The sequence below is a fragment of the Myotis brandtii genome, unplaced genomic scaffold, assembly GCF_000412655.1.
Source record: "Myotis brandtii unplaced genomic scaffold, ASM41265v1 scaffold410, whole genome shotgun sequence".
NCBI classification, from domain to species: Eukaryota; Metazoa; Chordata; class Mammalia; order Chiroptera; family Vespertilionidae; genus Myotis; species Myotis brandtii.
In genome coordinates, this window is record NW_005365764.1 from 345,624 (window position 1) to 358,011 (window position 12,388).

Here is a 12,388-nt window from a genome sequence, read left to right on the forward strand (position 1 = left end):
TCCAAGCTCTGGGTGTTTCAGGAAACGTCTGACCCGCCAGGCTTCCAAGTGGCTGATCAGTTAGAGCTGAGGGAGGGGGGGGGCCGGGAGGGGAGGTTTCCCGTCAGCCCAGCTTTTGTCTCTCACATGAGCCCGAGACAGACAAACCACAACCACAGACTCGACCAGCTGTGGAAGCACCGAACAGGAAACCCAGAACATCTGGTGCTCCGCTTCCTCTGAAGGCCGCGCAGTCTGGGCGTGTGTGTCCGCCGGTGTGCACGTCTGCTTTCTCTCCCGCTGCTGTTTGGTGGGACGAGGATGCAGACAGGGTAGGAAACCACAGGCCCGGTGGCGACAGGGCAGCCAGACACCCGCTCCCCAGCCCTTACAGAGCCTCGTCCTCCGACAGCGGCCCAGGCTCTGCCCTGTCACACAGGCCGCCCTCCGATCCCCGGCACTTGGAGAAAAGGATTTATTTTGTTTTATTTTTTTATGTTTTATTTTTTTGCCCTTTTGGATTTGGGTGGTTTTGGAGGAGCTTGTTTGGGGAGGAGGTGGGAGGGCTCTGCTTAAATATAACTTGGCCTCAGCACACAGACCCACAAAAAGCAGCGTCTGGATGAAAGCTGTTTTTAAAACAATTTGAGGAGAATCTGCGGACGACCTCTGAGGCCGTGGGCTGGTCAGGGGGCTGTTTTCCCACTAGTGGTGGTGTCCTCAGTGTGAGGCCTGAGACAGACAGAGACTGAGAAGGGAAGAAATGTAAGGAAGTGGAAAGAAAAGATTCCTCAAACCCAGGCATGCGGTTTAAGTCTCATCAGTCACCTTTAGGAGGTAGGCATTTTATATTTATTTTTATTGATTTCAGAGAGGAAGGGAGAGGGAGAGAGTGAAAGAAACATCAATGATGAGAATCACCAATTGGCTGCCTGCCACGCACCCACCACTGGGGATCGAGCCAAAAACCCAGGCAGGTGCCCCAACCGGGAATCGAACCATGACCTCCTGGTTCATAGGTTGACATTCAACCACTGAGCCACACCAGCCAGGCTGGAGGTAGGCATTATTCTGCCCATTTTTATGAATCATGTAATTGAGGGGCAACAAGGGTAATTCACCCAGGATCACTCAGCAAGTAAGGAGCAGAGCCAAGGTTCGAAATCAAATCTGACTCCGGGACGAATCCTAAACCTTAGACCACACTTCATTCTCTCCATGAGCAGTAACAACCCAAGCCGTGCCTGGCACACAATTGTGCGATGTTTCTTGAATTAATCAGTGAAGTGAGCTGTCACCTATGGGGGAACTGTCATCATCGCTGTACCCAGGGCTCAGCATACTGCCCAGGACAGTGGGTACTTCATAAGTTTCAGAACCATGACAATTCATTTACCTGCAGGCCATGTTCTTAGCCAGGTGGACTGTTTGGATCCTGGCTAAACATCTGAAAGCAGGTTAGAAAGAACCATGAACGGTCAACATAAGTCACAAGTCCTTAAAAGTTCCCATAGTTGACTTAGAGACGTGGTCGGCAAACCGCGGCTCGCGAGCCACATACGGCTCTTTGGCCCCTTGAGTGTGGCTCTTCCACAAAATACCACATGCGGGCGCGCACGTACAGTGCGATTGAAACTTTGTGGCCCGTGCGCAGAAGTTGGTATTTTGTGGAAGAGCCACACTCAAGGGGCCAAAGAGCCGTATGTGGCTCACGAGCCGCGGTTTGCCGACCACTGGCTTAGAGGAATGCCTTTCTTTGTTAAGGGCATTCAAACAATGGAGGGCAAAGTTCTCTTCTTGGCCTTCTGGTTCTCAAATTTTGTTTTATGTTTGAATCACCTGGGGAGCTTTGAAAAATCCTAATAGCAAGGACTTCTGGTTCTGCCAAGATGGAGAAGCCTTATTCTGTCCAGTCCTCCCTCTTACAACTAAAAACCCCTGGATGTTGGCAAAAATGCTCTCCTTGACCAAACTCTAGCCAGGCTCCTCTGAGCCCCTTCTCAGGTAGGCCTCAACCTTGACCCATAAAGACTTGAACAAACACTCACATAGTGTCTAACAGCTCAAGGCTACATCCCTAGGATGACTCTATCATCCTAGTGACCCTACTCTAAGTCACTCCTTAAAGTGACTGCCTGAGAAACGCAAAGATGCCAAAGGAACTTACTGTTTGTTCCGGCCAACACCTGAAGGAAGATGGGGTCCCTGTCGTCCCCCCCCCCCCCCCCCCCTCCGTGGGGGGGGGGGGGGGTATGGTCCGAACACGTGGCCCCACGTGCCTTGTGATAGAGTTCCGGTGCATATAGTTGAGTGAGGTTGAAACTCACGAGAATGCTGTAAACAACGTGATCAAGCCCCTACTTTGCCTCCTGGCATCTGCTATAAAATAAAGACACAGCTTGTGGGCGCCGCGCTGTCTCATCAGGGAGCAGCGTCCCACCGAGACCCAGCTTTCATTCTCTTGTCTGTCTTTTCTCAATCCTTTCACTGCCCCACTCAGGATCACCTTTGGCCGTAACAGCTACTATTATGAATCGTAATGTAAATATCTGATATGCAGGATGGTCTTAGGCGACCCCTGTGAAAGAGTCGTTCGACTGCCAAAGGGGTCGCGACCCACAGGCTGAGAACCGCTGGTAGGTGGTCTGATAGAGGAAGCTTGCTGGCAACAGCAATTTGGGGATTCAGCTGGCATTTTCAGACTGGTAGGTGGTGTATGGATGCAACGAGGCATGCGCCAGAAGAGGTAAGAGACTAACAAGACAAAGTGAAGGAACTGTCTGATTCTGGGACATCTGCCCTCAAAATAGCACCCAGAAAGCCAGCGGGACTGGCACCCCCGATGACTTCTCCGGCTAAAATTAAAGGCGCTCCAGCGAGGGCTGGCAACACGAGCCAATCTGAGGTGACACATGCGCAGTGTCCCAGGCTGGGGAGCCCTCTCTGCAGAGCCCTGTCTCCCGAGCCAAAGCTGACATCGTTTTAGCGCCGCTGGGTGCGTGACGTCATCCTAACGCGCCTCCGCCGTGCGGAAGCCCTGAGCTGGGACTGGCGTAGGCGTTGCTGTGGAGACGGTGCGTTGATCCCCGCCCCCGAGAGGGGATTGGAGGAGAACTGGTCAGCTGACGTTGGTGAGGTTCCGGAAGCGCGTGAAAGGTCCGGTGGTAAGCTCTCCGCGTGGGTTCCCTTGGCAACCCGGACGCTCTCGCTCTGTCCGGACCGGCGATCCCAGGAATCCCCAAAGGTAGAGTCAGAGCACAAAATTCAGTTTGTTGGGTTTCTTAAACTAGAATAGTAAATATCGGAAGTGCCACTGGTCCAAGGAAAGTAAAAATTCAAGCTGCTCTAGGTCGGATTCTGCGTGGGGCAGGAGGCCCCAGTAAGGCTTGAATGTGTTGCTCTTCGGCGCAAAACCTTCCCAAGACTCCGCTGTCAGAGTAAAAGCCAACGTTTTTTCATGGCCAGACATTCCTGCACCACCAGGTTCCTGAAACTCACTGCGTCCCTCTCCTAATTTTGACCCCCTCGCTTTACTCCCGCCACATAGGTCATTGGCCGTGCCTACTTCTGCCTCTGGGACACAGAACTTACTGTCCTCAAACATCCCCAGGGCTCCCTCCCTCACCTCATTTGAAAAGGCCTGACTCGAAAAGGCCTCTAATCTCCTGATTTTACAAATCTGACTCCCTGATCCCACGTTCCCGTTGGGCTCCATTGCATTTGTCACCTAATATACACTAAAACTTATTTCTTTATCTTATTTGGTGTCCTCTCTCCATATGAAGGCAGCAGTTTTGTCTCTTTTGTCATCGCTGCATCCCTAGTTCCTAGATAGAAGCTGGCACGTGGTAGGTGCTCAGTATTTGTTGAGTGAATGGATGTATTTCAAAATTAGAGGGTTAAGTAGTGGTTAAGTGACAGAGCTTTAGGGGCTTGGGTTCCAGCCCCCTTTGTCACTTAGCTGCTTTGTGACTTTTAGGAAGTTTAACCTTTCTGAGTCTCGGTTTTTTATATTGTTTTAAATTACATTTTTATTGATTTCAGAGAGGAAGGGAGAGGGGGGGAGAGAGAGAGAGAGAGAGAGAGAGAGAGAGAAACATCAATGATGAGAGAGAATCATTGATCCTGGTTCATAGGCACATCTCACACTAGAGAATGAGCCCAAAACCCAGGCATGGGCCCTGACTGGGAATCAAACCGTGACCTCCTGGTTCATAGGTCAACACTCAACCACTGAGCTACCCCGGCCTGGCTCAGTTTCCTCATTTTTTATATCAATGAAATGATACTTCTGCCTTTCATTCAACAATATGAAACACCTCCCCGTGTGACCAGCACACGGCTGGTGGCTGGAGTCGTAATGGAGAACCTCAGTGCACATGTTTCCTCCCTCCCCTGGAGTCTATATCCTGAGGAAGCGTTACAGACAATAGCCATACAGTCATCCAAATAAACGGTTATTCACAAATTGTGACGGAGGACAAGCAATTAGTGCTAAAGGGGTGAGGGTGGGAAAGAGCAGTGACTTCTTCATTCTATTAGTCAGCTTGGGCTGTCGTATGAAATGCCACAGGCTCGGTGGCTGAAACAACGGGAATTTATTTCCTCACAGTCCTGGAGGGAAGAAGTCCAAGATCAAGGTGTCAGCAAGTTTGGTTTCTCCTGAGGCCTCTCTCCTTGGCTTGCAGGTGGTCACCTTCTTGCTGTGTCCTCACACGGTCTTTCCTTTGGGCACTTGCACTCCTGGTGTCTCTCCCGGGGTCCTCATCTCTTCCTGTAAGGACACCAGTCAGATTGGATTAGAGCCCACCCTAGCGGCCTCATTTTAACATAATTACCTCCTTAAAAGCACCACCAGGCTTGAAATACAGCCCGGTTCTGAGACGCTGGGGTTTAGGACTTTAGCAGATGAGCTGGGAAGCACAATTCAGCTCAAGCATTAATTAAGATCCAAAGGATGCCTTCCAGGCAAAGAAAGGGATATGAGTAGACATCCTGTGACAGGAAGGACTGTGACAAGTTGGAAGAAATGACAGGCCCATGTGGCCTGAGCTCAGAGTGAGGGGCCTTGGTCGGGCATTGCGGCGTTGTCGGTAATGCGATGAGTTGCCTCATGAAAAAGTACTCTCGCCACCAATGGGCTGGAAGGAGGCGACCCCCGGCTCCAGAGTGGAGTGACAGTGAGGGCTCCCTGGCAGGCGGCATATGAGTGTCTTACAGGGAGGGCTCAGGGAGGGGTTTTAAAATTAATTCAATGTGTTTGGGGGACATTGGTTAATAGGCTCACATAGGTTTCACGTGTACATTACTGCGATACGTGAACTGCATGTCGCATTGTGGACCCACCACGCGTGGCCATGAGTGTTTCCCGTCGATGGGAAGACTGGACGGAAGAGAGGCTAGGAACGGACTTCATCCACTGAAGTGGTGAGCAAAGAAATGTCCGAGCACACTAAGGAGAGGCATTCCAAAGTACTGAGTCTCTGCGTTCCGGGTGCTGGATACAGTGTGATTTATGATGGATGTGGTTTATGATGAAAACGGGAAGTTTCGGATGAAATTAATGCAAAGGAGGAAAGGTGTAGAGAGAGCAGTTGCACACGTCCCCATTTGTCGGTCTACTGGGAACCAAAACCCGTAAGGGTTGTGCTGGGCAGCAGGAAGTTTTCTCACTCCATTCCCAGAATTCGGTGCCAGGAAATGGAACCTGCTGTGGCCTCCCACCCACCATCAACTCGAATGGTGACTCCACCCTTTGATGATTTAACGCAGACAAGACTCACTGCCTCTTTCCCTCGGAGGAACCACAGTGAGCACTGCATCCCCGTGGCTGCAGAACTGTGACCGTCCTCTCTGACGCCCTGGACTAAGGGCCATCGGCCAGGGATTGGGAAGGTACAAGGAAGCCCATTCTAATTGGGGACAGAATTGATGGTTAGAATCTGCTTGGTCATATTAGGCCACATCTATCTCTTGTAAATCCTGGTCTGGCCTTCAGGAGCGACACAGACAGACCCTAACCCCTCCTCCTGATAGCAACGAGTGGTTGACAGTAGCTGTATGGTGCCCTTCTGATGCCCCAGGTCTTCTGTTCCCAAACTGAACATCGGCTCCAAAAGTATTCTTTCCTTAACAGTGCTTTTGTGCATATCCTTCTGCATAACCCTTTGCATCCTTGTCTTTGTTTTTCAAAACGTATTTTTAATTGATTTCAGAGAGGAAGGGAGAAGGAGAGAGAGATAGAAACAACGATGAGACACGTTTCGATCGGCTGCCTCCTGCACGGCCCCTGCTGGGGATCGAGCCCGCAACCCGGGTATGGGCCCTGACTGGGAATCGAACCCAGGACCTCTTGGTCCATGGGATGACGTTCCACCCACTGAGCTACACCAGCTGTATTTTTAATTGATTTCACAGAGGAAGGGAGGAGGAGAGAGAGATAGAAACAACGATGAGACACGTTTCGATCGGCTGCCTCCTGCACGGCCCCTGCTGGGGATCGAGCCCGCAACCCGGGTATGGGCCCTGACTGGGAATCGAACCCAGGACCTCTTGGTCCATGGGATGACGTTCCACCCACTGAGCTACACCAGCCAGGCTGTATACTTGTCTTGGGATACATTTCTATCCACTAACCTGGTGGGACAAATGGTGCCTGTTATAGCTTTCGCTGTACATTTCCAGATTGACCCCCCAGGAAGAGAGCTTTTGTTTATACGGCCACGGCGGTTTAGAGAGAGCCTGTTTCCCCACGCCCTAGCCACCAGACCGGGGGAGTTTTCACTCTTTTAATCATTGCCCGTCCCGTCCGATAGGGGAAAGTAATTATCTCCTGGCTGCTTTCATTTGCATGTCTTTGATTGTGGGTGAGGTTGGACATGTTTTCCAGCCCCATCCTATACTTTTGCAATCAAGTTTTGGAGCCCAGCACAGGGCCTTGCATGTATTCCAGTTAAATTTCATCTTGTTGGATAGAATCATTCTTTCCTGCTGAGATAATTTGGATCCCGATTCTGTAATTCCAACATATTGGCCTCCCCTCCCAGTCCCGTGTTATTTGCACAGTTGATAAGCAGTTATCTTTGGCTTTATCCAAGTTGTTGATAGAATGTTAAAGGGTTTGGGGCCAAGGACAGAACTGTTTGGCAGGCCATGAGAGAGCGCCTGGGGACCGCACTGTCCCATCTGCTGCTAACATTCCGCCTCGCTCGGCAGTGGGTGGGGCCTTCGCCTGGGGCGCAGACCCAGCCTTGACACTAAGTAGCTCCGTGGCCCAGAGCAGGTGGTACCCCCTTAAGCGAGCATGTGCCACCTGATTTCCTAATGTCCCTTCGAGCTCTGGCCGTCTTGGTCACTCTTGTCCGTGAGGATTTCATGAGAAGCCCTGACACTGCTGTCAAAAGCCGTTGCACTGTGGCAGAGGAAGTGCTCACCTGATTTATAATCCAGTGAAAGGCATTCCTTTGATCATCGATACTGACCTTTGGAATCCCCTTTCTAAACACTGGTCAACCATTCATTTGATTATCTGCTCCAGAATTTGCCCGTGATCAAAACTAAGCTCATTGGCCTTAAGTTTATGCAATTCATCCTTTTTTTTTTTTTAATTTAGGACGTTTATCTCAATTCCCCACGATTCCTGGAAATACCCCGAGACCTCAGAGGTGCTCGGCGCTCCCTGCCGAGGCTTGTCAGCGCCGATTACTTCCATCTCACGAAGGAACAGCCACTGGGCTTGCCTCCTCCCGCCCCAGCGTGGCCAGGGGGCCCCGGGTATCCAGAGGGAATTCATAAACAGCCTTGGCCGTGTTGACAGGAAACTGGGCAAATGGCTTAGGTTACGGGGAAAGGAGGCCTCTGGGAGACTCAGATGCCAGCTGCTCTCGTCATCAGCCGGAGAAGCAGCCCCGGGGCCTGGGACGGGCACCTCGGTTCTTCAGCTCCACGTATAGCGCAGAGCGGAAGCATCCACGGCCTCGTCTTCGGGTGAAACGGTGACACATTCCGGCGCCTTTCTTGGCATCACTTTACTCTCAACAGTCGGACAAGACGATTCTAAGGAAGGAATAGCAAGCATAAGCCCCGGGTGACAGATAGAAAGAAACTAAAAATGAAATTGGTAAGCGATTTAAGCGACGCAGTGAATCGGTCCCAGCTGAGTCACCTGGCTTTTTGTCGCCCTGCCTGGAATGCCGCTGTGGGTTCACACCTCGTAAAGGTATCACGGGATCATGTCCATTCGGATTGTCTGTTCTTACTCCTTCAGACTAGTAATGGCCGTGACAGTGACCACAGAGGCTAACGCTCGGCTCTTCCACGCGGCAGGCTCTGCTGAGTGCTTCGCAGGAATGAACCCCGGACGCCTCCCGGCCAGCGCCCCTGTCCAGCAGGTGCTGTGTCCACTTGTGTTTCCCAGGTGCTGAGATGGAGGCACAGAAGAGAGTCTCGGTGACCTGCCCCCTGGTCGCCCGTCACCCCAGGGGCAGAGCTGGGGAGGGACCCGGGGCCCCTGGCTCCACACTTCAGCTCCGCTGCTTCCATGTCCGTGAGGATAAGGGAGGAACCGCTTTTGCAAATTGCTTCTCCCAGAAGGTGGAACCGCATCACACACAGAGGAGTAACACACCGACTCCTCCATCTCCCAAGTGAGAAGGAAGGAGGAGCGAGGGGGGAAAGGGAGCCAAGGACAGACAGGACCCACCTGTGGCCCGGGTGCGCGGCCTCTGAGCTAAGCGGGAGGAGGGGGGCGGGGGCGGGGTAAGCCAACGTGAGAGAGGTGCCCGCGACGTCGAACACAAACACCGGGACCCGGGATTGCGCCCGAACCCGGATCATGGGACAGACCCTGCTCTCCAACCCGTCTTCCAGCAACAGGATCCCAGGGCCAAGTGCGGTAACCGCTGGCCAGCAGAGCGCTCCGGGCGCGGCCAGGACTGCATGCCAACCGCCGGGCTCCCAATATTGTCTTCCAGTTGCTAGACGACGCTGCTTTCCAGTACATTATCTGGGGTATAAAAGCTGAAATGTAAGTAAAGCATTTTCATACAAATAATTTCAACCGCAACAAGGCCATTGGCTTCTGATGGAGTTGGCAGGAAAAGGTAATGAACTCACTCCGATGGACATATTCAGCGTTCCTCCGGCCAAGTCCAATTGGCAGCTTCGTAATGATGGAAACGTCCCTGTTATTTCCACTCCACCAGGGCTAGGCCCGCTGGTATCTGATTCAGTGTTTACTTCATGAATGAGGTCAGTTCCCAGCACAGCTGGGGTTTCGGCAGAGGGCTCGCGCTGCTGGTCAGCACACAGCGTTCCCACTAGAACCTGACCGGAGCTGACAGGGCTCCCAGGGCCCCCTTCCCGCAGCCTGCCCAGGGTGGCCACTGTCTCTGGCATTTTCTGGGGTCTGGCCCCGCTCGCTGCTCTGCTAGCCCCTTCCCTGCAGAGGCCGACAGAGCCCGGGCTGCAGCCTGGCACACCGAGGGCACGTCCAAGTTCCCCACAACCCAGCACTCACCCTCCAACTTGCCCCCTTGGTATTGCGACATCTCACCCCGTAGGAGCTTCGGAGCTGCCAGGAAACAGGGTAGGTTTGTTTGTTTTGTGTTTTTAAAATTATTTATTCCAGGATGGCTCCACTTGTGTGGTGAGAGAGTGACTCAGAGTGCCTGGGACGCCACCTCCAAAGGTAACCATGTCCCACAGGCCGGCGTGTCCCGGGCCAACTCCCCACACTGGTCAAAAACAAAAACAAAAGCTCCCACGGGCCCAGAACACTCCTCTGCACGAGCACACACGTATGGAGCCGTGTCCTTGCCGCTCGCGGAGGGACTGGGGAAACTGCGGGGCAGTAAGGAAAGGGGGCAGCCCGCAGCCTGACAGGGCTCAGCTCCACGCGGCTTCAGAAGCCGCCAGGGGCGCGCCCGTCCCTGGCCTGTCCCCCCGCGTCCTGAGCCGTGCGAGTGGCCGTGGGCCCCGCGCAGCGTGGGGTTGAAGTCCGAGGCGGCTCCGTGGCGATTTCTCATCTCAGTGCCGTCAAGTGGCAGGAGGCTCAGAGAGAGCCATTGGTTTGGATCCCAAAGTAACTGGGCATCAGACGCTCGAGCAGGGTTGCCGAACGAAGTCTGGGGGTGAAGCTGGAGCGGGAGGTGGTTTAAGAACGGGGTGCAAAGGCAGACCCCTGAGGAAGCGCCCCCTTTCTCAGCCTCCACGAGGCACAGTGTGTTCCCAGCGCCACGTTCTCGCCTCCTAACAGGGTGGTGAGACCCTCGGCCGCTGATGCAGACGCAAGAATAGAACCGCGTGGAGGAGACGCCGTCCCAGCTTTCTTCCTTAGCCCTGAGCAGGGGCCGTGTTAGGTGAAGACTCGGCGCTCTCCTACCTAAAGGGTCCGTCCGGCTGCCACAGGAGGACGCAGAGCATCTCTCCCGACTCGAGAGTCGACATTCCTGTGGGGTCCAGAGAGCCTGCTCAGGGCCATTCAGGTCCCTGCTCTTCCACGCGTCCTCGAGGCGCAACCTGCCTCAGACCCCAGATGCTAGGCCGTCACCCCGCTCCTGGCACCCCAGTGCTAGTTCCTGCCATCAGTCCTGTAGCCTGTCTTATCCACCGTTGTCCCAGTCACGTCATCGTATCACCTACCTGGTCTTTCCCCTCGAAGATGCTGCTGGAAGTTTTTGAAGATGGGCCCTAGCAAAGCTCATTCATTCGCACTCTCTGGTCCCATCGCCGACGCTTTCTGCCCGCTCGGCTGCAGCTGCATGGCCGCCTTGCTGAGACGTGAACTCGCCACTCGCCGACCTCAGGGCCTTGGCACGTGCCATTCCCTCCGCCTACAACACTCTTTCCAGGTCGTCCACACGGCACCCTCCCTCCTTCCCTCACATGCCCAACATTCGGTGAGACCTCCCCACCACCCTGGTCCCTGGTCCCTGCACCTTCCACACACGCCCCCTCCTTCGTGTGATTTCCCACGAGCTCCCATCCCCTCGAAAACAGCCCACGCGGCTTGTGTCTTCCTTATCTGCCTTCCCCACTGGATGTCAGCTCCACGCAGGCAGGGAATTTTCACACTTTTATTCGCTGCCACAGCCCCCCGCCCAGAACCATACCCGGCGTATCCACAGGAATCAAGGCGTGGCCCCTGCACACCAGTCACTCGCCTCAGCCCTGGGCATTTCTGCCAGTTTCCCCAGTGACTGAGGACTTCACCCTCCGTGAAGCGCTAAGCAAGCTCTTGAAGCTGCAGGAAGCTGCGTGCCGGTTCCCGGGCGAGCCGTGTGGACAGGCCATGCTCTGCCTCCGCCGCCCCTGCACCGCCCCCGGGACTCTGTGTGCCCCGCTTTCCCAGGGCCCGGCAGGCGGGTCCCTCCAGAGGAAGACAGAGCCTCGGTGACTGAGGAAGGCAGGTGCCCTCCTCCAGGGCCCCGGCTCCTGGCTTCCGTGAGCTCCCGGGAGGAAACCATCTGCAGGCTGGCGCTCGCTGGTGTGAGCAGAGCTCTCCCTGGTCGGCTGTGGGTGAGGCAGCCTCGCAGGCCGGCGGCCATTACCCAGGCTTTCCAGACGGCGATGCTCAAGCCACGGGCAGAGGGACAGCAGCCCGCTGGAACGTCTGGGTAAGGGACACCCGAGGGAGCAGGCCTCCGTCGCCCTCTCGGCCCAGCTGTGACCCTGTATTTCTCAGCCCACCGTGGTTACACACCGACCCCCCACCCCGGAGACCCGTCCCCGAGGCTCACCCATCTTTCTGCTTTGAACACTGACAGCTGGTTACCCCTCACAGATCAGAACGACGTTTCTTTCATCTGCCTTGAAAAGCCTTTTGTGAGACAGGGAGTGACCCACCAGTAACCTCTCTATTCCTGTCTGAAGGGGAAATACTTCCAGATCAGAGACCGCGCGGCGGTGCCAAGACCGGGCATATATGAATCCTGGATTCTGCCTCCCAGGCCCCGTCCCTAACCCCGTGCCAGTCGCCGCTTCAGAAACGAGCTAGCGACGGAGCTGAGCCATCGCGAATCGGGGGGGTTGATTCTTTCCCCCTATTAAGTCGTTTGAAACCAACGTTTCCACATTTTGGGGGGTTTGATGTCATAAAATTCCCATGTCTGACTGCATTTTGGAAAACAGAGTCTGTATGTGTGTGTGTGTGTATGTGTGTGTGTGTGTATGTGTGTGTGAATGCGAGAAGTAACTCAGCAGCATGTGACTTAGGAAATAAGCCCCTGAGCTCGGAATCCGAGATGCGCAGACGGAAGGGCCGCGGGCCGCGGCCTGGGCTGCCGCGGGCCGCAGCCTGGGCTGCCGCGGAGTCATGGGACATGAGGACTGGCCCTGGCTGGCTGGTCCTTCTGCAAAGACCCGGTCCGCCGGGCGCCAGCTGTCGGTACCCCAGGTGCAGCGTCAGCGG

At 54.5% G+C, this 12,388-nt stretch overlaps 1 long non-coding RNA gene across 4 annotated transcripts; it reads left to right on the forward strand.

Moving 5' to 3' along the window:
- Nucleotides 1-3,120: 3,120 nt before the first annotated feature.
- LOC102258347 lies at nt 3,121-12,095 on the forward strand. Of its 4 annotated transcripts, none has more exons than XR_001363510.1 (3): nt 3,121-3,223; nt 7,592-9,667; nt 10,235-12,095. It is a non-coding gene; the product is annotated as an uncharacterized LOC102258347 (long non-coding RNA). The 4 variants fall into 4 exon arrangements; XR_001363511.1 differs by having other exon boundaries at nt 7,592-8,624; nt 8,848-12,095; XR_001363509.1 differs by having other exon boundaries at nt 7,592-8,098; nt 8,246-12,095.
- Nucleotides 12,096-12,388: the final 293 nt, after the last annotated feature.